The sequence below is a fragment of the Acinonyx jubatus genome, chromosome A1, assembly GCF_027475565.1.
Source record: "Acinonyx jubatus isolate Ajub_Pintada_27869175 chromosome A1, VMU_Ajub_asm_v1.0, whole genome shotgun sequence".
NCBI lineage: Eukaryota > Metazoa > Chordata > Mammalia > Carnivora > Felidae > Acinonyx > Acinonyx jubatus.
This window is the reverse complement of record NC_069380.1, coordinates 6,880,119-6,905,245: the sequence shown is the minus strand read 5'-3', so window position 1 is coordinate 6,905,245 and position 25,127 is coordinate 6,880,119. Positions and strand designations below refer to the sequence as shown.

The window sequence follows — 25,127 nt, the reverse complement described above, 5'->3', positions numbered from 1 at the left end:
TGCTCATGCTCTGTCTCTCTCTGTCTCTCTCTGGGATTTCTCTCTCCCTCTCTCCCAGAATAAATAAACTTTATTTTAAAAAAGAATTCTAGGGGGCACCTGGGTGGCTCAGTTAAGCATCGACTCTTGGTTTCCCCTCAGATCATGATCTCGCAGTTCTTGAGTTCGAGCCCCACTTTGGGCTCTGCACTGATAGTGTGGAACCTGCTTGGGATTTCTCTCTCCCTCTCTCTCTGCCTCTCCTTGGCTTGCTTTCTCTGTCTCTGTCTTTGAAAAAAATAAATAAATAAACATAACATTGTTTTAAAAAAAGAACCAAAAAGATTGAGAAAGAAAGAGAGAAAGAAAGAAAATTCTATTCATCAAAAGACACTACTAACAGAGTAAAAAGTGAATCTATATATTGGAAGAAGATAACTTGCAATACAGGCTCAACAGAGGACTCACATTTTGAATAGAAAAATTACTCCTTCAAACTGATATGAAAAAGAGAGACTCTCCAACAGAACAAAGTGAACAAACGACGAACAGAAACTTGATGACAGAGGATATCCAAATGGCTGATCAACAAATGAAAAGTACTCCACCTCATCAGTCAGCAGGAAAATGCAAATTGAAATGAGAATGTGACGCCATTTTACACCTGCCAAAAAAGCTCGAAGGAAAATACCACATCTTGCCAGGATTCAGAGCAACTACAACACCCACATACTTCTGGTGGGGGTGTAAATTTGCAAGACCATTTTTGAAAACCGAACATAAACTGAATCAAAGCTGAACATATGTTTACTCTACAATCCGGCAATTCTGCCATTAGGTAGAGACGCAACTAAATGCATACACACCACATGCAGTGCTATCTCAGTCAAAACCCCAGAAGCTTATCTTGTGGACGTCACAGACTAATTCTAACGTTTATATGGAGAGGCAAAAGGCCTAGAATAGGCAACACGATGTTTAAGGAGAATAAGTCTGGAGCACTGACACAAGCTTCAAGAGCTACCGTAAGTAACTACTAACTGTTGTTGGCAATCAAAATCATGTGGCATCGGTGAAAGAATAGCCAGACAGAAAAATGGCAAAGACTGGAGAGCCCAGAAATAGAGCCACACAAATATAGTCAACGGACCTTTGAAAAGGGGCAAAGGCAATTCAGCATAAAAAGGACAGTCTTTCCAACAAATGGTGCTAGGGGGGAAAAAAAGTATCTAAACACAGACCTTATACCCTTTTCCAGAGTTAACTCAAAATGGACCAGACACCTAAATGTAAAATGCAAAACTGTAAAACTCCCAGAAGAGAGCATAGGAGAGAATCTAGACGACCTCGGGTTTGGCAATGACTTTTTGTTCGTTTTATACGCGACACCGAAGGCGTAATCTGTGAAAACAATTGATAAGTTGAACCCTCCATTACAATTAAAAACTTCTGCTCTATCAAAGACACTGTCAAGAGAATGAGAAAACAAGTCATAAACTCGGAGAAAATAATTGCAAAACACATATCTGATCAAGACCGGTATCTTAAATAGACAAAGAACTCTTAAAACCCAACAATAAGAAAACAAAAACCCCAATTTTAAAATGGGCGAAAGATCTGAACAGACACCTCACCAAAGAAGATATAATGATAACAAATAAACGTTAAAAAACAATCAACATCGTAAGTCAGTAGGGAGCTTGCAAATGAGAAAAAAAATCAGATGTCACTGCATACTATTAGAATGACTAAAATCCAAACGACCAAATACTGACAAGCATATAGAGCAACCAGAAATCTCACTTATTGCAAAATGGTGGGAATGTCAAATGGTACAGCCACTTTGGAAGACAGTTTGGAGATTTCTCATAAACCTAAATATGCCATAATATACGATCCAACGATTTGTACCCCTTGGTATTTACCCACAGGAGTTGAAAACTTATGTCCATACAAAAACCTGCACACATACTGTGGTAGGGTCCCCTCCTTACGGAGAAGGGAAAAAAAGAGACAAAGAGAAAAAGAAAAACAAAAAACAAAAAACAAACCAACCTCAAGGTAACCTGGCTATGCGCCTACGTGACAACATCCCTCATGACTTTGTAACATGAGACCACTTAATCAGACTACATATTTGTGTGTGTTACCATATATGGAAGATAAAGAAATAGAAAATGGATTACAAAAACTATGCCACGTGATGTTCAGCGCTCAGTTCTTTGGGTATGAACCCAACTGAGCCGTGCCGGCACCAATAAGGTTGCTCTCTCGAAAGAAAAGCCTCAACGTCACGACTCTCTGTGCGAGAATCCTGCTACAATGTTTACGGCAGCTTTATAGCCGAAACTTGGAAGCAACCAAGATTTCCTTCAGTGAGTGAACGGATGCACAAACGGTGGTACATCTCACAATGGAATATTACGCAGCAGTGGAAATAAAACAGCTATCAAGCCGTGAAAAGACAGGAGGGAAACTTAAATGCATATTACTAAGCGAAAGAAACCAATTCTACATGCTAGATTCCAACTACATGTATGATATTTTGTGAAAGGCGAAACTATAGAGACAGTAACAAGATTGGTGGTTGCCAGGAGTTAGGAGGGAGGGAGAGAGGGACGGATGAACAGGCAGAGCACAGGGGATTTTCCAAGGTAAGGAAACTATGCTGTGTGATCCTGTAATGGTGGACATGTGTCATTATACATTTGCTAAAACCCATAGAATGCACAACAAAAATGGCAGTCAGTTAAGCATCCGACTTCAGCTCAGGTCGTGATCTCACGGTTCGTGGGTTTGAGCCCCGCATCCGGCTCCGTGTTGACAGCTCAGAGCCTGGAGCCTGCTTCGGATTCAGATTCAGATTGTCTCTCTCTCTCTCTCTGCAAAATGCTATAAGCGTTCAGATTCTGTGTCTCCCTCTCTCTCTCTGCCCCTCCCCTCCTGCACTCAGTCTTTCTCTGCCTCTCAAAAATCAACCAACGTTAAAAAATTAAAAGGATGGACAACACTAAGAGTGAAACTTAATATAAACTGCACTTTGGTTGATAAGGATGATGTGTAATGTAGTTTCATCAATTGTAACAAATGGACCCCTCTGTGCAAGATGTTGTTAGAGGGGAGGGGTGCTTTATGTGTTGGGGGCCAAGGAATACATGGGAATTCTCTCTACTTTCTGCTCAATTTTCCTGTGAATCTATAACTGCACTAAAAAATAAAGTCAACTGAAACATTGTTTTAGTAGAAGAACCTGTAAAGTTTCACAGATGGACAGTATCCTCACCCCAAGATTGGGTTGGAGAATCGTCCTAAATTAGCCTTATCCTCATGGAAAACCCCCCCAACACTACCGTAAAATGCAACTTGATGTGAGTGATAAATGAGAAAAGACAGAACCTCTTGTCCAGCCTGTATTTAAGATGAACAATGAATGATAAAAATGACCATTTGGAACAATAACACAGGAAATGGTTTTGCTAAGGAAAATCTTGGGCAGAGCAGCTGATCTGACAACAAGAACTGTTGTTATGTGATCTTGCTATTAGGTTCTCATTCGTTTCAAAGTCTCTTACCATTCTCTCTCTCTCTCTCTCTCTCTCTCTCTCTCTCTCTCTCTGCAAGATGTTTACAAGCGTTCCAATAGCAACAAAGAGTTCTTTAATCCAAATGGGACACACTTGTACCACCTTGAGACTTCATTCCATTGTTGCTTGTAACTATCTTCTCACGGTTCCTGAGTTCGAGTCCCGCATCGGGCTCTGTGCCGACAGCTTGGAGCCTGGAGCCTGCTTCGGATTCTGTGTCTTCTCCTCTCTCTGCCCCTCCCCTGCTCACACTCTGTCTCTCAAAAATGAATAAATGTAAAAAAAAAAAAAGGTATATTATAAATAACTTTTTTTAATGTTTTTATTTATTTTTGAGACAGAGAGAGACAGAACGTGAGCGGGGGAGGGGCAGAAAGTGAGGGAGACAAGGAATCCGAAGCAGACTCCGGGCCCCGAGCCGTCAGCACAGAGCCGTCAGCACAGAGCCCGACGTGGGGCTCGAACTCAAACCGCAAGATCATGACCTGTGTGGAAGTCGGACGCTCAACCAACTGAGCCACCCAGGTGCCCCTAAAAGTTACTTATGATTTAGGGCTAATTATAACCAAACTCTCACAAATAATTTGATGATACATTCCAACTATTATCTGGATCTTCTTTGCCCAGGCTTGGTTTTCCCTGATGAATGGCTAGAACTCATCTTTCTTTGTCATCTAGGATCTTCCAGTGCCCACAACTTGTCCCCAGCTCTTGTTAATTTCCTGACCAGCGGATCCCACTGCAGCCAAAATGACCCTTCGTTTAATGCACGTATGATCTGGGGCGCCTGGGTGGCTCAGTCGGTTAAGCGTCCGACGTCAGCTCAGGTCATGATCTCGCGGTCCGTGAGTTCGAGCCCCACGTCGGGCTCTGGGCTGATGGCTCAGAGCCTGGAGCCTGCTTCCGATTCTGTGTCTCCCTCTCTCTCTGCCCCTCCCCCGTTCATGCTCTGTCTCTCTCTGTCTCAAAAATAAATAAACGTTAATTAAAAAAAATAATAATAATGCATGTATGATCATGTCACAGGCCCCCAAAAACAGTTTAGGGGCTTCCTATTTGGGCTTTTATAGCAGAGCCCTTACGACCCTATGAGCTTTATGAGAAGAAGTTGGGATGAGTGTTTGGTGAGCCAGGTGAGATTATCTGCTCCAAAGAGATACAGCAGGACAGAAAGCAGGGACAGCCCACAAATCTCTTGGCTTCATATTGCAGAAGCCCGAGCCCTTAAAGGCTACCAGAAGATTCTGTATACAGATATAATGCCATAGTGAGGCGCATAGAGGTTATGTGTTTACAATGAGGAGAAGATTTGGGGAAGACAAATGATCTTTTGGGGAAGCTAGGGTATGGTAGGAATTGGACTGTCCTTTATTCCTACACCAAAGCAAGGGTCCCTTGACTCGAGGAGTCCGGGGTGGGGGCGAGTAGTGTTGCAGACCAGGCCTCAGGGCAGGTGGCTGGGCCCCTAGGGGAAACGCTGACAGGCACAGCAATCTTCAGGAAGAGGGTGTTCCCAGCCCGGCACAGAGACCGCAGGGACCCGGCAGGCCCACTGTCCACAGTCACGACATCTCAGCGGTAACCAGCCAGGACCTGTCCCTGGTGATCAGACAACCCCATCCATAGCTCCCTTGTACCCTCTCTCACCGGTGGGCAAAACAGCACCAGGCCCTGTTACTGGGAGATAGCCATTCGGTGTGTTTTAAATGAGTGAAGGTAGAGAAACACCTCAACGGTGACTTTTTATCATGGATGCTTTGCCCCCAGATTACCTTAAACTTCTTTCTCTCCGCTGATACAGAAACACAACGTATCTCTTAAGAAAGGCAGACTTGGGGCGCCTGGGTGGCGCAGTCGGTTGGGCGTCCGACTTCGGCTCAGGTCACGATCTTGCGGCCCGTGGGTTCGAGCCCGTGTCGGGCTCTGGGCTGATGGCTCAGAGCCTGGAGCCTGCTTCCGATTCTGTGTCTCCTTCTCTCTCTGCCCCTCCCCCCTTCATGCTCTGTCTCTCTCTGTCTCAAAAATAAATAAATGTTAAAAAAAATTTTTTTTAAATAAAAAAATATATAAAAATAAAAAAAAAAAGAAAGAAAGGCAGACTTGTCCACATAACCGTTATCCCGTGGTTTTCACATCCTGGGCTGTGACTGTGACCAGTTTTCTAAGAGGCTCCGGCCCCACCCCATCAACTAGCTTAATATTTAAGCGGATGTATCATGGTCTTAAAACAAAGGGCTTTCGGGGCACCTGGGAGGCTCAGTCGGTTAAGCGTCCGACTTCAGCTCAGGTCATTATCTCGCGGTCCGTGAGTTCGAGCCCCGCGTCGGGCTCTGTGCTGACGGCTCAGAGCCTGGAGCCTGTTTCAGATTCTGTGTCTCCCTTTCTCTCTCTGACCCTCCCCCGTTCATGTTCTGTCTCTCTCTGTCTCAAAAATAAATAAACGTTAAAACAAAAACAAAGGGCTTTCCTCACACGCACATGAGAGATACGTGACCTTATTTACCTGGGCTCTGGTCCCTTTGGTGGGGTCAGCAAAGGGGGCTGGGGCGGAGAAGTAGGTGTCCCATTTACAGGACAATTCTGCTTGAAATGTGTGCGAAGCACGGGCGGGGGATGGGCTAAGTGGGGAAGGGGCATTAAGGAATCTACTCCTGAAATCGTTGTTGCACGATACGCTAATTTGGATGTAAATTCAAAAAATAAAATTAAAAAAAAGACAAGAAAAAAGGAAAAAGAAATCCCACTTCCACCTGAAAGAAAGAAGGGAAGAAAGAAAGAAAAAGAAATGTGTGCAAAGCACCCAGGTACACTCAGCGACTTTCACACACTCTTTCCCCCCTCCTCCTCTGCCCTCCGTGCTTGTGCGGTCACTTAAGGCAATTAGCCCAGCACCCAGAAGGTCACAGTGAGTGCAGTCAGATGGAAACCCCATCCGGGCCATTCCGTTCCCACAAGGGGCCTGTGATCCACTGTCCTTGCAGGGGAGGTGCCCAGCCTGGCTTGAGGAACTCAGGCGTCCGCTCCTTCCAGGCTCCTGCTTCCCACTGAGCACAAAACGCTGTAGACTGCGGCCTGGGCTCTCAGGCCCTGCCGGGCACATAGGCAAGGTTTCCCCTTCCTTAGGAGGCCTGGGGGCGTCCGTGGGGGGGACGGTCTGGGTGGCCCAGTCGGTTAGGCCTCCAATTCTTAATCTTGGCTCGGGTCGTGATCTCACGGTTGGTGAGTTCGAGCCCCACGTCGGGCTCTGTGCTGACCGCTCGGAGCCTGGAGCCTGCTGCCCGTTCTGTGTCTCCCTCTCTCTCTCTGCCCCTCCCCAGCCCCTGCTCAGTCTCTCTCTATCTCAAGAAATAAATATGAAAACATTTTCATACATAACTTATAATAATATAGAAATATATTTTTATAAAAGTATAAATATCAATGTGAAAAAGTAAACATTAAGAAAATAAAAAATTTGAAACAAGAGCAGGAGGCCTGTGCCTCACCAGCACATTATATTACTACACAAGTCACCGGGGGGCCTCGCTTATCCCCTCGCTTATCCCTTCAGTGGAGAAACAGTGACGTCAGAAGACAGTCCAGGGAGGTCTTCCTCTGAAGGGGCAAAGCACAGACAGCGGTCCTTCCCAGCCCTCTTGGCAGGAGAGCGATCCTCCCCACCACTCAGGCATTTCTTCTGGAATCTTCCGGGCTGGGAAAGACTCAGCAGTGTCCCTCAAGCAGAGTCATTGAGAAGCCACAGGGCTTCTCTGAAAGGCCAGCATCTAAGCTCTCAGGAACGGGGGGCGCCTTCCTTAGGCAGAGACAGCCACTGGCTGTCCAATACCCACCCTCCTGTTCTCCCTTAGTGACAGATCTCCAGTATCACGAGGGGTGTCCCTACACCCAGAGAAGAGACGACATTTCCCGGGCCTCCCCTGCAGCTGGGAGTGACCATGTGACGAAGCGCACGTGTTGAGTTGGACTTCTAGAAAGGTGAATTAACGAAAGCTAGGCCACCTGGGATGCTCCTTCCTGCCTCCTGGAACTTAGATGGCTGGCGCTCCAGCAGCCATCCTGGACCACGAGGTTGACCTGGAGGACGAGGGCGACACACACGAGAAAAGCTGAGTGGGAAGTACGGAGTTCCCACGTACCCTCTTCTCCTCCCCACCCCCCCGCCCCGCCACAGTTTCCCCTATTATTAACATCTCGCACTAGGGTGGTATATTTGTTACCCATCAATGAACCAGTACTGATGCATTATTATTAACGAAGGTCCCTCATCAGGGGTCACCATGTTGTACGTGCTGTAGGTTTCGACAATGATAATGACAGGTGTCCACCGGTATAATACCAAACAGAAGAGTTTGGTAAACTGTCCGGTACAGCCCCTGTTCATCCCTCCCTTCCCTGAAGGTCTTCTTACTGTCTCCATAGTTCTGCCTTTTCCAGAATGCCACGTGCTGGGAAGCACACAGCACGCAGTCTTCTTAGCAACTGCACATCGGTTTCATTCGTGTCTTTTTATGGCTCGATAGCTCGCTTCGTGTTATTGCTGAATACTGCCCTGCTGTCTGGACGGCCCCCGGTTTGATTTGGGGTCTTCCTTAATTTTATTCATTCACCTACTGAAGGATGTCTGGGCTGTACCTGCCCCTCTAGGCTGCTGGCCTTCTCTGCAAATGTCAGCCTCGGTCCTGTGTCGGGCCAGCCGGGAAGTGGTCGGCTCAGTTCTCGTCTCCTACAGGGTGAGGAAGGGTGAGGGTGAGGGTCTGTCGGTATCACTGCTGGCGACAGTGGGAGGTGTTGGGAGATGAGGAAGGTAGGAGAGTAGGCGTGCACACACACACACACACACACACACACACACACACACACGGTTCCTGTGTCTGTGATGCTGTTGGCCTCACCACCTGTCAGCTGCTTGGTTGCCCTTCAACATGATTTTCAACGTTGCAGCCTCCAGCCTTTCTCTCCTGCACCCACGGCCTTCGCTGCGACGAGACCATACTTAGCAAGGAAGAGGCGTTACAATCCCTTTTTCTTTTCTGCTGTGTCTGGAGCACATGTGGGGTGATACTTTATCTTACATGGTTTTGCTCCCTTTTTCCCGGTCATTATTAACGCCGTCGTCGTTCTTCCTTTGTGAAAAGAAATCGCCCAAAGAGGGACTTTCGCTTCACGAATAGGACGAGGCCATTCTAGAAGAAAGACAACTGCATCATAAATTCCCACCTAGTTTAAAAAGGTAAGACTGTGGGGGCGCCTGGGGGGCTCGGTCGGTTCAGCGTCCGACGTCGGCTCGGGTTGTGATCTCGCGGTCCGTGAGTGCGAGCCCCGCGTCGGGCTCTGGGCTGACGGCTCAGAGCCTGGAGCCTGCTTCGGATTCGGTGTCTCCCTCTCTCTGACCCTCCCCCGTTCATGCTCTATCTCTCCCTGTCTCAAAAATAAATAAACGTTAAAAAAATTAAAAAAATAAAATAAAAAAATAAGACTGTGGCTACTTTGCTCCCCAGAGACTGATCCTTGTAACAGCTTTACCCTGGCGGTGCTTTTGAAGGCTCCACCGGCAAGAAGGTGGCAAGGCAGAACTAGAAAAGGAGAGATCACCGGTGCGGGGTCTGACCTCCTCAACGTTAGGCCCACGACAATTAATCCCGCACGGCCTCACTGAGACAGCTGGGTGTCCCCACGCGTCCTCGGTCTGCAGTGTGTGAGCCAGCAACTGATCCCTCCCCTTCCTTTCATGAGAAGCTGGGGTTAAGAGATATGCACATTTGTAGTTCCATAAGGGTTAGAAACTCTCAGGGAAGATTTATGCAAATCAGCCCCATAAAGAAACACGTTGCTAACCATCCTCCAGAAATTGTGTGATAGCAATGAACAGCCAATAAAAATTCCCAGGTACTTATAAAGGGAAGCCACAGAAGGCAGGATTTTTTGCTCACGAAGAGCTTTCATTTATTTATTGTTAAATTTTTTAATGTTTATATATTTTGGGGAGAGAGGGGAAGGGGGGAGACAGAGGCTCTGAAACAGGCTCTGTGCTGAGAGCGGGAGAGCCCAGTGAGGGCCTCAAACTCACGCACCGCGACATCATGGCCTGAGCCGAAGTCAGTCATTTAGTCAACTGGGCCACACGGGTGCCCCTTCTGAGGGCTCTTAAATTCAATTAAATGGAGTCCCTAAAAAAGAAGAAAAAAACCTCTTTTAATAAGAAAATGTCAGTTTCAAGTTGATCCGGCAAGATAACATCAAATACAAAGTAACTCATTCAAAAAACTTCCCAAACCACAAACAGACCCAGGAACCATGATGCTCCAGGTGCCAAACAAGTCGATCATTTCACTCCAGAAGAATCACCCGGGTTCCATTCTCAGCCTAAGAATTTCCTTTGAAAACACCCCTTTAAAAGCACCTTTAGAAAGAGGAGCATTTCCTAAGTTGATGGTTCATTCAAGCTGCCACTTCCAAGGGTAGGACAAAGTTGCACCAGCAGCCATGACGCAAGAATTGCAAGTCCTGTGACACACGGCCGCCGTCACTTTCGTGTCTTTGGTCACATTTCTTCGTCCCCTCTTTTCCATCTTCTCTGCCGTGATGGTGAATTTCATGTGTCAATTTGGCCTGGCCATGGGACCTGCTTGTTTGCTCAACCTCTAGCCCCGATGTTACCGTGGAAGTGTATTGTTTCCGTTGTTGCTTTTTGAGTGATCTTTGTGAACCACAAACGAAAGTGTATTTTTAGGTGTGGTTAGTCTTTAAAGGAGCAGGCTTTGAGTAGAGCAGATTTCCCTCCATCCTGCGGGTGGGCCTCATCCAATCAGTTGAATATCTTAAGAGCAAAACTAGGGATCCCCAAAGAAGAAAAAATTGTCCTCAAGACTACAATGTAGAAGTCTTCCCTGAATTTCCAGACTCTGAGTCAGGGCTACAATGCCGACTCTTACCTGACTCTCTAGACTGCTGGCTTGCCATGCAGCTTTTGGACTTTGAAAGTCTCCACAATCCCATGAGCCAATTCTCTCTCTCTCTCTCCCTCTCTCTCTCTCTCTCTCTCTCTCTCTCACACACACACACACACACACGTTGTATACATACATTGTTATGTGTCTATGTATAATATTTATAATGTATATGTGTATGTATATGTGTGTGTGTCTTCTGTTGGTTATGTTTCTCAAGAGAACCCTGACTAATAGATGTTTTATGTCATACTTAGAAAGACCTTCCCCACGCTGAGATTATTAAAGCCATTTTCTGCCATAAATTTTTTCACCCTTTTTATGGTTTCTTTCCTTAATGTTTAAGGCTTTACCCGTTTGTTTTGTCTTTTGGTGTAAGATATGACTAAGAATACAACCATATTTTATTCCCAGATAAGGAAATGCCATTTTGATTTATAAATCCGGTATAAATATAAAGTAATGAGACTGGTTTTATTATACAGTTTGTAGCCTGGCTCAGAGAGCACCTAGAGTCGTAAAACACTTTAGAGAATTTAAGCATCTTTGGGGGAAATATATCATTGTTTGAGCACTACTTTTGAAGCCCCAAACTCACTCAGATTTAGGACGCCTGAAGTGTTTACTTAAAGAAGAAAGCCAGTAACTCAACAGCGATGCCTCCTTTATCAAATTATATTGCCACAGGCGTCGCTCCCGGGCTGAGGAAGGTGTTTTGCCCACGAGCCTTTAATATCACTGTGTACCTTGTGCCTGGTTTTGCACCAGAAACAGCGACAGCTTGACTCAAGGCACTTGGGAACTCACACACAGTATTTCATTCTGCCCTGTTTTGAATCCTAACAGGCACTGTGGAATGCCCTTTGGCAAAAGACAATTTGTAACCCAATGGGAAGATTATTTATTGGGTCAAAGTCCTTGAGGTACTGATTCAAGAGGTATGACTATTCGCTGGGGAATGTAATTTGTTCAAAAGGCAGTTTGAACACCATAAACACTTGAACATCGGGGGACGGACTGCTTTTCCGACAAGGTGAAAAGAAAAAACCAATTCCAATTCCATAACTGTACAAAAAATACTACTCACAGGGTTTACAATAAGATCTTTTGTTTGAATTCAAAGTCAAAAGTTAGCTTTAACAGGCGTGTTTTCCTCCCTAAACTATTTGACATTGTCAAATGAATCCACATTTCAGGAGGGGAAAAACAGGACTCAAATCAAACGTCATCTGAATGCTATACATTTGAAATAACTAAAACTCGTACGAGCGGTTAAGGCACACACTATTTCAAACCACCAACCCTACCGTAGGTTGAAAATAGTACAAAACTTGCAATATTTAAAGCAGTACATGAAGAAAAATGCAAAACCCACAAAAACTAGAATTGGGGGTATTTCTGGGTTCACGGGACTTGAACACAAGCACGTCAGAGGGGTGAATGGGTACGTACGTTAAGGGTTTCGCTCTTCAAAGAAATGAACCGGAGAGAACCTCTCTGGAAGGGATAGACAAGGCACTCACTGGTGGAGTGGAGGTTGGGCTCAGGGGAGTGGTCCTGGTGGCTAAAGAGTTGGAGTTAGGAGGGAGATTGATCGCTCACTTCCTATCAAAAACAAAAAAGGATTTCGGAAGAAATCGTCGTTGGGAACTAACAGTCAGTGAGACAGACCACCAAAAAGAAATGCTGTTGGGGTTCCTGGGTGTCTCCATCAGTTACGCATCTGACTCTTGATCTCAGCTCAGGTCATGATCTCACGGTTTGTGAGTTTGAGCCCCGGGTTGGGCTCCATACCGACAGTGCAGAGTCTGCTTGGGATTTTCTCTCTCTCTCTCTCTCTCTCTCTCTCTCTCTCTTTGTCTCTCTCCCTAAATAAATAAATAAGCATCTTTTAAAAAAAGAAATGTTGCAGAAGAATGGCCGAACTGCCATGGACAGGTGACGCTGTTGACCACACCCTGAGACTTGGTGCTCCAGCCTTCCTTGACTTCCGGAACAGTGTGCTCCTCTAGCTCTCCCTCGATCTCTGACGTTCCTCCTTGGTCCTGTCCTGGGCTGCCCTTCTTTGCTCGCCCATTAATTCCCACAGCTCTGCCACGGCCGGATTCTGGACAAAGGGATTCACTCCCAAGTCTCTCCCCAAGCTTTGAAAGGTGGAACCAAGTGCCCCACTAGCTCAGCTCACATGCCCTGCAGGCTCCTCAGTCTCAACACGCCCGCTTCCAGATGCATCTAAGAGCCAAGTGAAGCCTTTGGGAGGCCTCACAGAGCAAGCTGTCCACGTGGCGCCATGCTGGGACGGGCTTGCCTGACCTGGGAGACAGGAAGAGTAAGCAGGAATCTGTGCTTGTGTTCATTCAACACTGCATCTCCGGAAGCTTCTAAAGCACCCCAACACCTCAGATGCCACGAACATTTGTTGAGAGGAGGAAAGGGTAGGAGGAAAGGAGAGGGGGGTAGGGAGCCCAGGAAAGAGGGAACAAAGATGGAAACAATCTTGACTCAAAACCCAGCAATTTATACTAAACTTATGGCCTTGGGTAAGTGACTCAGCCTCGCTGACTCTAAGCCTTGATGTCCTCGTCTGTAAAACGAGGCAGCCACTCCACTCAGGGTTGTTGTGAACACTGAATGAGATAAATATGGATAAAATGCTTAGCATAGGGCCCAATGTGTAATGAGTGGTCCATACATGCTATTGTTATGACTCTTGATGAGGGTCATAGAGCTGGCGAGGACCACGGGCGTAAAACACGCCTGTTAGCTCAACATCCGAGCCCCTTCTCTCTGCTCTCACCTCCACCTCCAGCCATTTGTGTAACAGACCCTTTCCCAGCCAGCCCCAGTTTCCCACTGTCCCCTGAAGAGCCCTGTCCCCAGCCACACAGACACCTGTCCCCTCTGGTGAATGCAAATCCACTAACAACAACCAAAGAACTACCAGGATCTGTTTCTACTAGCTTGATAAAGCCTCTTCAACAGCTCAGCTGTCCCTGACACACAGAAAAGGAGCGGGCGGAACCATCAGGATGCGCTCAGCCCGTTCTAAACCTCGAGGCAGTCAGCCTGAATCACCGTCCTTGTCAACGGTGCCTCTCAGCAGCATGGGAAGATTCTGTTCTGGGCTCTGGACCAGATTGCTCAGGAGCAAGAGGAAGCAGGAAGCTCGAGCCTCTCGCTCTCGCTGTTGCTGACCACGTGGCCACCGGGTTGGGGACACTAAGCCACAACCCTAGCGGGAGGGACAGCAGCCGAGGAGTCTGGTTCTAGACACAGAGCACTCATTTCTGCTCCAACGCCCTTCGATGCTCTCTGCCCCTCCAGCAAGTAGAAAGGGATGGCAAGTAGTGACCTTCCCGGTCTGCGGATGTCCTTGACCACAGACAAAGGCTAATCGAAAGAGATGGCTTCGCTTGGCAGCTAAGGGAGTATTCTGGAGTCGTTCAGCCTGGGTGTCAATTCCGAGTCTGCCTCTTACCGGCCATGCAACCTTGGGCAAGATACTTAACTTCTCTGAACCTCAGTCTTCTCATCTGTAAAAGGGGGGTGATAATAAGACTTCGCTCATAAGGGTGTGATGTAATGCCGCAGTAAGGGGAGGACAGAGAAGCAGTGGTCCGCGTCCACCTTCCCAACGTCCCACTTGGTCAAGTCCATCAGCACAGGCACCCCCTGACATTTGACATGGATTGGGCGTTGGTATGAGTCCTCAAATGGCCCAGACTGAGTAAAAAAATCTATTCCATGGTGGAGGAAAGATGTTTGCTCTTTCCTGATTGCCATGAAGCCCCAGTGCCCTTGGGCCGCCATCTTGCCTCCAAGAAGAGAGGAGCCTTGGACTGATGTTGACATTGAGGACAGAATGAAGACGGCTCAGTCGGTTGAGCATCCGACTTCGGCTCAGGTCATGATCTCACAGGTCGTGGGCTCGAATCCCACATCGGGACAGCTCAGAGCCTGGAGCCTGGCTCGGATTCTGGGTCTCCGCATCTCTCTCCGCCCCTCCCCCGCTCACGCTCTGTCTCTCTGTCTCTCTCTCTCAAAAATAAACAAACATGAAACAACAACAACAAAAAGGCTATTTGCCAACATCAGACTTCTGGTTCCTGAACAAACTTAGGGTCAGCAAGACCACATCCTTGACCGCATAAAACAGAAGAACCGGGGCCACGTGCCCTGCTACAGCATATCTCCGCGTCCAGCTTCCTGGCACACATAGAATAAGAACATGTGAAATTGATTCAGCCCAGCCCGTGACAACCATCAGCATCCCATGGATTGGATGCCCCCCAAGACCACTTGTGCTCAAATCTTCTGCCTCTCTAATCAGTGTCTCCAGGCAACTCAGGCAGTGAACATTTTGTTCTTTCCTTCCCTCCCTCCTTCCCTCCCTCCCCCAACACGTATTGATCAAGCATCTACTATGTGCTTGGTGCTCAGGGTGGAGGGGGAAGGAGGTGTGCGGAGGGTCCGTGGAGGAAGTGGCGTTTGAGTTTGCCCTTGCAGACTGGCTGAGATCTGGATGAGCAGAAGGGACTCCAGGAGGACAGAGCACATGCATAGATGCCAGGAAACAGGAAAGACAAACCAGGTTCAGGGTCAATGAGTAGATAAGGTCTCTCGGGAACGGAGGGAGGGTTGCGTAAGGGCAGTGAGGGCGCCAGTCTAGAAGGGTAGGTAAGATGTGATTGTGCCTTAGAGGGGTACCCCACCTCACCACCTGCCCTTCACTTCCCACAAGCTTGAAGTCAACCTGCAGAGACCAAGGAGAAGGGGCCGGAGACCCGGAGGCAGGCAGGTCGTTCCTCCTTCCAGGGAAGGATGGAGACAGGAAGGGAACAGTGACAATCACATGGTGCTCTGACTATAATGGCCAAGTATCCCTCTATTTGGAATGTATTGTACCTGGACTCTGACCATCCTGGTGGGCGTTCAGATTTGCATGGCAGTGTGGGAAACATGACTTGACTGTCTATGGTCGAGCATCTAAATCTCTCACCGGGTGAACGATTTTGTTCGTGTACCATTCACCGGATGGTATACATGTTCGTGCAGATGCTTCCTTTCAAAGCACAGTTAGATGGCAGCCAAGAGACGCTTACGCTTAGATTGGCTTCTTAGACGGGAGTTAGTTCCTATTATAAGACAGCTCCCCACCCCCACCTGCCAGTTCTAGAACAGAATCACAGGTGAACACGTTGGCTTCCTAAAGTATGCTGGGGTGGGGGTGGGGTGGGACAATGAAAAAGAGGGGTCTGTAGACTGCAGAACAGCCCTTTCTGCGGGGAGTTTGAGAGGACCAATGGGGTTCCCGGGCAGCCTGTCCTAAGTGTTCAATGCAGCTGGATGATTCAAGTAAGCAGGGGCTTCCTGTCCCAAATTGTCAACCAGGCAGCTCCTTCTGGCTTGTCCGTGGGATTCAGGGTCTTCGGGGCACCCAAGAAACAATAACGGGAAACTTGTAAAATGTTTGTTGCTTCCCTTCTGGAGTACGAAAACCAAAAAGGGGTGGACTGCTTTGTGCCAAAGTGAGACACCACCATACTGGAAAGATCTGGTGATGCTGTTCACGTAGGTTGTGTTAAGAATGCAAAACGCTACTTGAAGTATGTTGTTTTCTAAAAATGCCTCCGTCAGGAAATGTTGGGCTGGGGAAGAAAGGAATCTCAGAACATTAGAGCTAGATTAAGGGAGGCTAAGACCTGATAACTGAATACATCGTGTGTCTGGATCTTCTGCTAGAGATGGAAAAAAATGCCTTAAAAATATTACTGGATACTAGACCCTGACCAAAATCACAGTAAGAAACTGCTGCACACGCAGTAGGATGGCTATAACCAAAGATAAGCACGTGTGTTGGCAAGGGGGTGGAGAAAATGGAACCCTCACACATTGCTAGTGGGAACGTAACATGGCGTACCTAGGTGTGTACCCAAGAGGAATGAAGACATATGTCCAGACAAAAACATGTACGCATACGTTCGTGGCGGCATATTCATAACAGCCCGAAAACGGAAACAGCCCAAATGTCCATTAACTGACCAACACACCGATGAAAGGTGGTACGCCCAGGCAACAATAAAAAGAAATAAGCTGGGGCGCCTGGGTGGCTCAGTCGGTTGAGCGTCTGACTTCAGCTCAGGTCACGATCTCGCGGTCCGTGAGTTCGAGCCCCCCGTTGGGCTCTGTGCTGATGGCTCAGAGCTTGGAGCCTGTTTCAGGTTCTGTCTCCCTCTCTCTGCCCCTCCCCTGCTCATGCTCTGTCTCTCTCTGTCTCAAAAATAAATAAAAACATTAAAAAAAAAGAAAAAGAAAGAAAGAAGCTAATCGGCCAGGAAAAGACACAGGAAAACCTTAAATGCATATTCCTCAGTGAAAGAAGCCAATCTGGAAAAGCTATACACGCTCTAGGATTCCAACTCTATGACATCCTGGAAGAAGAAAACTACAGAGACGGTAAAAAGATTCGAGGTTGCCAGAGGTTAACAGGGAGGGAGAAGTAAAGAAGTTTCTTTAGGGCAGTGCAACTATTCTGTTGTGATTCTGCAATAATGGATACACATCACTAAACGTTTGCCAAAGCCTATAGACTGGACGACATCAGGACTGGACCCTGGTGTAAACCATGGACTTGAGGGATATGCCCACGCAGGCTTTTCAGTTATATGAAATGTACCACTTTGGTGCGGGATGTTGACGGCGGGGGGGCTGGACACATGTGGGGACGGGAGATGTACGGGAGAGGTCTGTACTTTCCGATCAATTTTCTGATGAACCAAAAACCTCTCTAAAAATAAAGCCTATTTAAAAAAAAAAAAACAAAAAAAAAAACGAAAGGCGACTCCCAAGCCAAGAAACGCAGGCAGCCTCTGGAAGGTGAAAAAAGACAAATGGATTCTCCCCAGAGCCTGCAAAAGACACACAGCACTGCCAACACGTAGATCTGAGCCTCGTCGTGAGACGATTGATGAGGCATCGAGCCCCAGCTCTGCCCTCCAGACTGTACGGGAATGAATCTTGTTTTCAGAGCACCGAGTTTGGGTGATTTGTTAACAGCAGCCGCAGGAAACTCCTGCGGTAGTGTTGTCTGCTGAGTGCAGCGTGGTGGTTATGATGACGTTTGGGGGTGATGCTGGGGTTCACGGGGTCTGGAGCCGACGGCCAAGAAGGAATTCTTGAAGGCGTCTTTGGTGCAAAAAGGTGATTTCATTAAAGCGCGGGGACAGGACCCGTGGGCAGGAAGAGCTGCCCAGGACCAAGAGCAGAGACTGGTTATATACTATGGAGCTGGGGTAGGTCAAGTCCAGGGGAAGTTTCCGGTGAGATTTTCATATGCTAAAGAAGACGCACTCGGGGTGCTGGAGGCCTAGCTATTGCCCAGCGAAGGTGGTTTTTCCCTCTAGCAAAGCATCAACATTAAGACACAGGGAGTCCCTGGAGGAGCATTTTACTCGCCTGCCTCAAGTATCTGTCACTGGGCTGAGGTTATGAGGAAATGTAAGGCTACCCGCCATTTTCTTCTTGCCTCTGGTCCCCACATCACTATGGAAGGGTGACGTTGGGGCTCCAGGGAAATGGAGTCCACAGGTCACTGGACATTAGGCTATGGATAAGATTGCCTTTTTCTTGTAATTGACTAAGATACTTGTAAACTGACGGAGACCCACTTCCTGTAAGACTGTGATCTGCATCTCAGTCATTTGTTTTCTTTCCTTCCCTTTGTTCTTGGGCGGCCAGGAGGGCCTGAGGGATGTCACACAGATCCCACCTGGGGGTGGTCGGATAATGCCAGCTTGTGTTTGGCCCTCAGCCCGCCTCACTCACCCTCCCTCATCAGTTAGGTAAGAGGATAGCAGTAGGAGAAGCTGATGGAAGGATATACTAGCACCCTCTACACCGTATCTGTAACGCTCCCGCAAACCTAAAAGTACTTATGTTTTTTCTTAAAAGAGGCTAAGATTGGCCAAAAACCAACAGGCGAGGCCCCTTGTGCACAGTCCCAGTGTGGCGGGGCCCTGCTGTCTTCTTGCTCCTTCCTGGTCACAAGGAGCCAGGACAGAAAAACCGAAGACGAGGAAAACCAACCATCTCCTGAGGGCACTGCCCAGAGGGGATCCTCACCACTGACGTGAAACAGTCAGTTTTCCAGAAGAGGTCAAGTCATCTGCAGCAGTGACCCGTGAGCCCCTTGCAAGAGAGACAATGGGTAATTGTGCAAGGATGCCGAGGTCGAGAGGTGACAAAGTAGAGAATGTGCCAAGTATCTACCACAGGCTGAATAAATACGTGTTACGGAAAAACGAGGACACTGTGCCAGCCGCCTGAAGCGTCGCTTAGAAAACATAGGCATTGGGGCGCCTGGGTGGCTCAGTCGGTTAAGCGTCTGACTCCTGATTTCGGGCTCGACTCGTGATCTCGCGGGTCGTGGGTTCAAGCCCCGCGTCGGGCTCTGTGCTGATGGCTCAGAGCCTGGAGCCTGCTTCCAATTCTGGGTCTCCCTCTCTCTCTCTCTCTGCCCCTCCCCTGCTCATGCTCTCTCTCTCTCTTTCCCAACCATAAATACATGTTTAAAAATTTTTTTAAAAAAGAAAACATTGTTTTTATAGATTTCTTAAAAACAAACAAACAAACAAACACTGCTTTCTGTGTACCTATTCCTTATGCTGAGAAAAGTAGAGTCTTAACAACAACCTAGTTTCTCCTTCTTGAAAGTTTTATTATAATTACTATAAAATTAAGTGACTTTACACAAAAAGATCGACATTAAATTCTAAGCTAGGGAACATGACATTCTTCGTGGGCAGTACCTTCTGCTCCAGGGCTACACAAGTGCCCACTTCACATGGACGAGCGCCTCCCCAGGCGACTCCTCCCGCTTGTCCCCCGAGTCATCTTCCAAGGTGAGGGCATCTTCATATCTCCTTGACTGAACTCTCTGCTCCACCCAGCTCTCTGGGGCTGCCCTTGTTGGTAAAGAGTGTTTCTTTTCCTCCAGTTGCCCAGTGGACTCCACTTTTGAGCCACCCCCGTCCCACTGCACCTGCTGCCTCCTGCCCACACCCCTGCCTCGGCCCAGAGATTAGAGACAGTCGAGATGGCACAGCTTCCTGTGACCAGCTCCCTCCCGCCTGCAGGATGAAGTCTCCACCTTCCCGACCTAGGAGATCATCAAGTTCCTCACAGTCCTGCTCACAGGCTCACTTCACCTCCAACCCCCCCCCCCCCCGCCAGCCCTTCTCCCCCTTTCCCCACCCCTACCCCTTCCCCTCTTGCTTGGCCCCCACACACCCGCCAAATCATAGGGCCTGTTCCTTAGAGTAGGCAGGTCCCATGAGCACCTGGGACTCTGGGCTCAGGCCCCTCCCTCAGCCTGAGGGTGCTCACCTCCCTCCACCCTTGACAAGCTCATGCTTTCTTTTTTATCTATTTATTTTGTATTTAAGTATAGTTGATGACATGGGAAACAAAGGCAGAAGGAAATGGCAGATAAAATTAAATTTCCTTATAACCTGCTGCCCGTTGACAAATAACTTGGGCTGGCAGAGTAAAATATTTCTCCAGAAACTTCCTACTGTCTTAATGTTAATGCTTTGCTAGAGGGAAAAACCACCTTAGCTGGGCAATAGCTAGGCCTCCAGCACCCGGAGTGAGTCTTCTTTAGCATATGAAAATCTCACCGGAAACTTCCCCTGGACTTGACCTACCCCAGCTCCATAGTATATAACCAGTCTCTGCTCTTGGTCCTGGGCAGCTCTTCCTGCCCACGGGTGCTGTCCCCGCGCGTTAATGAAATCACCTTTTTGCACCAAAGACATCTTCAAGGATTCGTTCTTGGCCGTTGGCTCCGGACCCCGCGAAAACCCCCCATCACCCCCAAACCTCATCAGCTGATGCACAGCGTGACAGTTTCAGGTGTACAACATAGTGATTCCACAACCCTGTATGTCCTGCTGTGCTCGCCACAGTGCAGCCGCCACCTGTCACCAGACAGCTCTATTCCAGGGCCACTGACTGTATTTCCTGTGACTTGTTCAGTCCATGACTGTATCTCCCAATCCCCCTCACCCGTTTTGCCCGTCCCTCCTCCTCGCTGGCAGCCGTCAGTCTGTTCTCTGTATTTATGGGTCCGATTCTGCTTTTTGTTTGTTCATTTGGGTTTCTTTCTTGCCTTCTTTCCTCCCTTCCTCCCTTTCTTTTTCTTTCTTTCTTTCTTCCTTCCCTCCCTCCATCCCTCCCTTTTTCTTTCTTTCTTTCTCTTTTTTTTTCTTTCATTCATTCTTTCTTTCTTTCTTTCTCTCATTCTTTCTTTTTTTCTTTCTTTCTTGTTCCCTCCCTCTTTCTTTCTTCCTTCCTTCCCTCCTTTTTTCTTTCTTTCTTTCTCTTTCTTTCTTTCTTTCTTTCTCCCTCCCCCTTTCTTTCTTTCTTCTCTCCCTCCCTCCCTTTTTCTTTCTCTTTCTTTTTTCTTCTTCCCTCCCTCTTCCTTCCTTCCCTCCATCCTTCCCTCTTTCTTTCTTTCTTTTTTCTTTCTTTCTTTCTTTCTCTTTCTTCCTTCCCTCCATCCCTCCCTTTTTCTTTCTTTCTCTTTCTTTCTTTCTTTCTTCCCTCTTTAATTCTTTCTTCCTTCATTCCTTCCCTCTTTCTTTCTTTCTTTCTCTTTGTTCTTCCCTTTCTTTCTTTCTTTCTTCCTTCTTTCCTTCCCTCTTTCTTTCTTCTTTCTTTCTTTCTTTCTTTCTTTCTTTCTTTCTTTCTTTTTCTTTCTTTCTTTCTTCTTCCCTCCCCCTTTCTTTCTTTCTTCTCTCCCTCCCTCCCTTTTTCCTTCTTTTTCTTTCTTCCTTCCTTCCCTCCATCCCTCCCTTTTTCTCTTTCTTTCTTTCTTTCTTTCTTCCCTCTCTCTTTCTTTCTTTCTTCCTTCATTCCTTCCTTCCCTCTTTCTTTCTTTCTTTCTTTCTTTCTTTCTTTCTTTCTTATCTAGATATAGACAAGAGAGAGGAAGAAGACCAACCATTTCTTGAAGGTTCTACTCAGAGGGAGTCCAAACAACTGATTTGGGCCCATACACCCAACTCCTTCTAAATGCCTCCTTCTCTCTGATCCCTACTTGCACCCCTCCTGTCAGAAAGACTGGAACCCCCTCACTGACCACCCCCTCTGTTCCCAGAGCACATTGCTTGTCCCTTTCTGGTTGCTTCTGTCGAGTTTGCCCAGTACTCTGTGAGGTGTCTGTCTATCTTATCTTTTTTTATCAAAGTCATCCATTCAGGGTGACTGTGTATTCAAGCAGCCAGCAGAATGGGTGGGGCGTGGCTGAGGACAGCCTCTTGGCAAAGCACTAGCTGAGACCCACAGCCAAGGTCGACTAGGCCTGCGTCACAGCTCTGCCTCTCCCATCGGGGGCGTGACCTGGGACAGCCTCTCCGCAGCCGTGTGCCTCCATTTGCACATCTGTAACAGGGGATAATCATCACTCATACTATTAATAATGTACCGATAATACTAATTAGCCCTAATGTACTAACAATAGTATATGTCACGGGATCGTTGCAGGATAAAATTAGTTAATCCACGAAAAACTCTTTTAAGTAGTGTTTGGCACACGGCAAGGACTCAGTAGGTTTTAGGTGTTTTTGTTGGGCAATTTCCACGTGGAATTTCTGTATCAGAGTCTCTGGGAGTAGGCGCGGGGGGCCTGCATTTTAAGCAAGCACCCCCAGGCGAGTCCACTGCATCCTGGCATGCGTGGACCGCTAACGAAACCCAAACCTCTCGTTTCATAAACGAGGGGCTTGGAGACCAGCGAGGGGAAATGACTCACTCAGGCCCCACAAGGACTTGCATAAGCCACTGTTTAGTGTATCTTTCATCATTCAGGAGCTTGAACGCTCAAGAAGACCAACTTTTTTTGGTTTTCAGATGCTTTCCCCACCCAGGGCAGCCCAGAGGGGACCAGGGCCACAGAACTGGCCTGGGCAGGAAGTCCAGCTTTGGCCGATACACCCAACTCCTTTCCTATCTGCAGCCAGAGAAGCAAAGCCCACGAATTACCACTTACTCCATTTCCTCCGTTCTAAGCTCCTCAAGTTCATAAATAAGAATGCCCTTGGGGCACCTGAGTGGCTCAGTCGGTTAAGCGTCCGACTTGGGCTCCGGTCATGATCTCGCGGTTTGTGAGTTCGAGCCCCACGTCAGTCTCTGTGCTGACAGCTCGGAGCCTGGAGCCTGCTTTGGATTCTGGGTCTCCTTCTCTCTCTGCCCTTCCCCCACTTGTGCTCTGTCTCTCTCTCTCTCAAAAATAAACAAACACTAAAAAAAAAAAAAAAAAGAATGTCTGACTATCAGACTGTTCGCCCGTCTGACCCCGTCCCTCCAAGGCAGAGGACCTTGCTATGATTTGTGTGCGTGGCCTGGGAGAAGCTGAAGTGGCTTCCCAGAGTCCCCAGGCTTCTCAGGTACCAGGAGCAGACAAGCCATTGAGAGGACACTGGGCAGAGCCATTTGGGGGCAAACTTCCCCTTCCTTCTTCAGCCAGACATGAAGGAAGTTCTTCCCTTCTCTTCCTTGTCCTCTACCAACCCGTGAAAACCCAGAGAATGAACCTGTCCTGAGGTGGATTTTGTAGCAGTGACCATTAGCTGTCTCCAATATCCATTCTCTTGTCCCTTAAAAAATGGAAGTCGAATTTTTAAATTTTATTAGAGAGAGAGAGAATGAATGGGCGAGAGGGGCAGGGGGGAGAGAGAAAGAGAGAGAGAGAGAGAGAGAGAGAGAATCCTAAACAAGCTCCACACCCAGTGCGGAGTCTGATGCAGGTCTGGATCCCATAACCCTGGGATCATGACCTGAGCAGAAATCAGGGTCGGACGCTCAACCGACTGAGCCACCCAGGTGCCCCCGGCAGTGGAATTTCTGGCAGGGAGCAAACTGCCCAGCTGAAGCCTGCATCCCTCAGTCACAGGAGGGAAGGACAGCAGAGGGGACAGCCTCGACTTTTGGGTCTCCACCTTAAAGAGACAGAGCCTCCTGTCTTGGCCCCTTCCTGCTCTCTGGCTGCAGACTGGCTGAGAGGCATCGTAGACCCCGGAATGAGGGTGACGCCAGGAAAGGCAGAGTGACAGAGAGGTGGAGCCTGGGCCCCTCCTGGGCCTCCTGGGCCCCTGGAATGTCGGAGCAGAGCCACCCACCCAGCTTGAACTGCCCGTGTGGGAGACGCAAACTGTCTCTCGTCAGGCCATGCAGATGTCAGGGCAGCTAACCCCAATCCTGACACAGACGTGGAGAACTATACTTGGAGGACAGAGCCATGGTTCCCCCTGCTCTGGGCTGCCGTGCCTGGCCGCAAGGGTGCGGTGGGCAGAGCCCCGGCTTTAGGTTCAGACTCAAATATGGGCCCAGCCGTCTATTAACTGTACCAGTCAGCTCGGGCTGCCGTAACTAAGCACCCCAGCCAGGTGGCTTAAGCCTGCTTCTGGAGGCTGGACGGTCGAGGTCAAGTTGGTAGCAGGGCCACGCCTAATTCTGATTCTAAGGAAGGATCCGTTCCAGGCCTCTCTCCAGCTTCTGGCTGTCCCTCGGCTTGTGGGCGTTTACCCCAATCTCCGCCTCCACCCTCACATGGCCTTCGCCCTGCGTCTCTTCTTATCACCTTCCCTCTGTTCACGTCTGTCTCTGTGTCTTTTTAAAACTATGTATGTATTCATTTGTTTAGTAAACTCGATGCCTAACGTGGGGCTTGAACTCACGACCCCGAGATCATGGGTCCCATGCTGTACCGGCTGAGCCAGCCAGGCCCCAGATTTCCTCTTGTTATAAGGGCACCAGCCATTTTGATTTAGGGCTCATCCTAATGACCTCGTTTGAACTTGATTAGCTCCCTTAAGACCCTATTTCCAAATAAGGTCACATTCTGAGGTCCTAGGAGTCCAACGTATGGGTTTTCTGGAGGAACACAATTCAGCCCACAACACTCGCTTTGCTCATAAAATTTGGGTGTTTACTTAATGCCTTATTGCCTGTTTCCCCAATGTTAGGTTTATATATTCATTCTCAAGGCCTAGTATTTAGGAAGTCCCCGGGCCATGCCTTGGGTCTGGCCTGTGTCAGTGTCACGTCTACATTTGAAGACAGGCGCCCCTTCGCATCATCTAATCATCAGACGTATGTAGTGGCCTTTGCCAACTTTTCTGCCTGCTCGTCCCCCAAACCCCTTTTCCAGGGTCTGGGGTGAGCCTGTACCTTACGCGTCGGGGACAGGGACCATCTGCCACAACAGATGCTGAAAATGCCACTTTCTCGGCCTCCCTCGTAGCTGCACAGCCCCAGCTGTGGTTCTCCAGCTCACCCGGTGATGCAGTAACGACTCACTAGCCCTTTTTTATTGATGAGGCAGAGTCTTCCCTAGTGATACCCCGTGGCATTTTCAAGGCCAAGATGGTTGATCAGGAGAATGTAGCAGCTTCCAGGTGACCTCAGGGTGCAGAGAGTAGGACCGTTGGCATGGGAGGCAATACAGTGTGGTGGCTTCCAAATCAGAAAGTTGTGGATTGATGGGGCGCCTGGGTGGCTCAGTTGGTTGAGAGTCTGACTTCGGCTCAGGTCATGATGTCACGGTTCGTGGGTTCGA

The 25,127-nt window shown here is 48.2% G+C and overlaps 1 non-coding gene across 1 annotated transcript; it reads right to left on the bottom strand.

The window, feature by feature from the left end:
• Nucleotides 1-24,221: 24,221 nt before the first annotated feature.
• On the bottom strand, nucleotides 24,222-24,294 carry TRNAM-CAU (transfer RNA methionine (anticodon CAU)). The gene has a single exon. It is a non-coding gene; the product is annotated as a tRNA-Met (tRNA).
• Nucleotides 24,295-25,127: the final 833 nt, after the last annotated feature.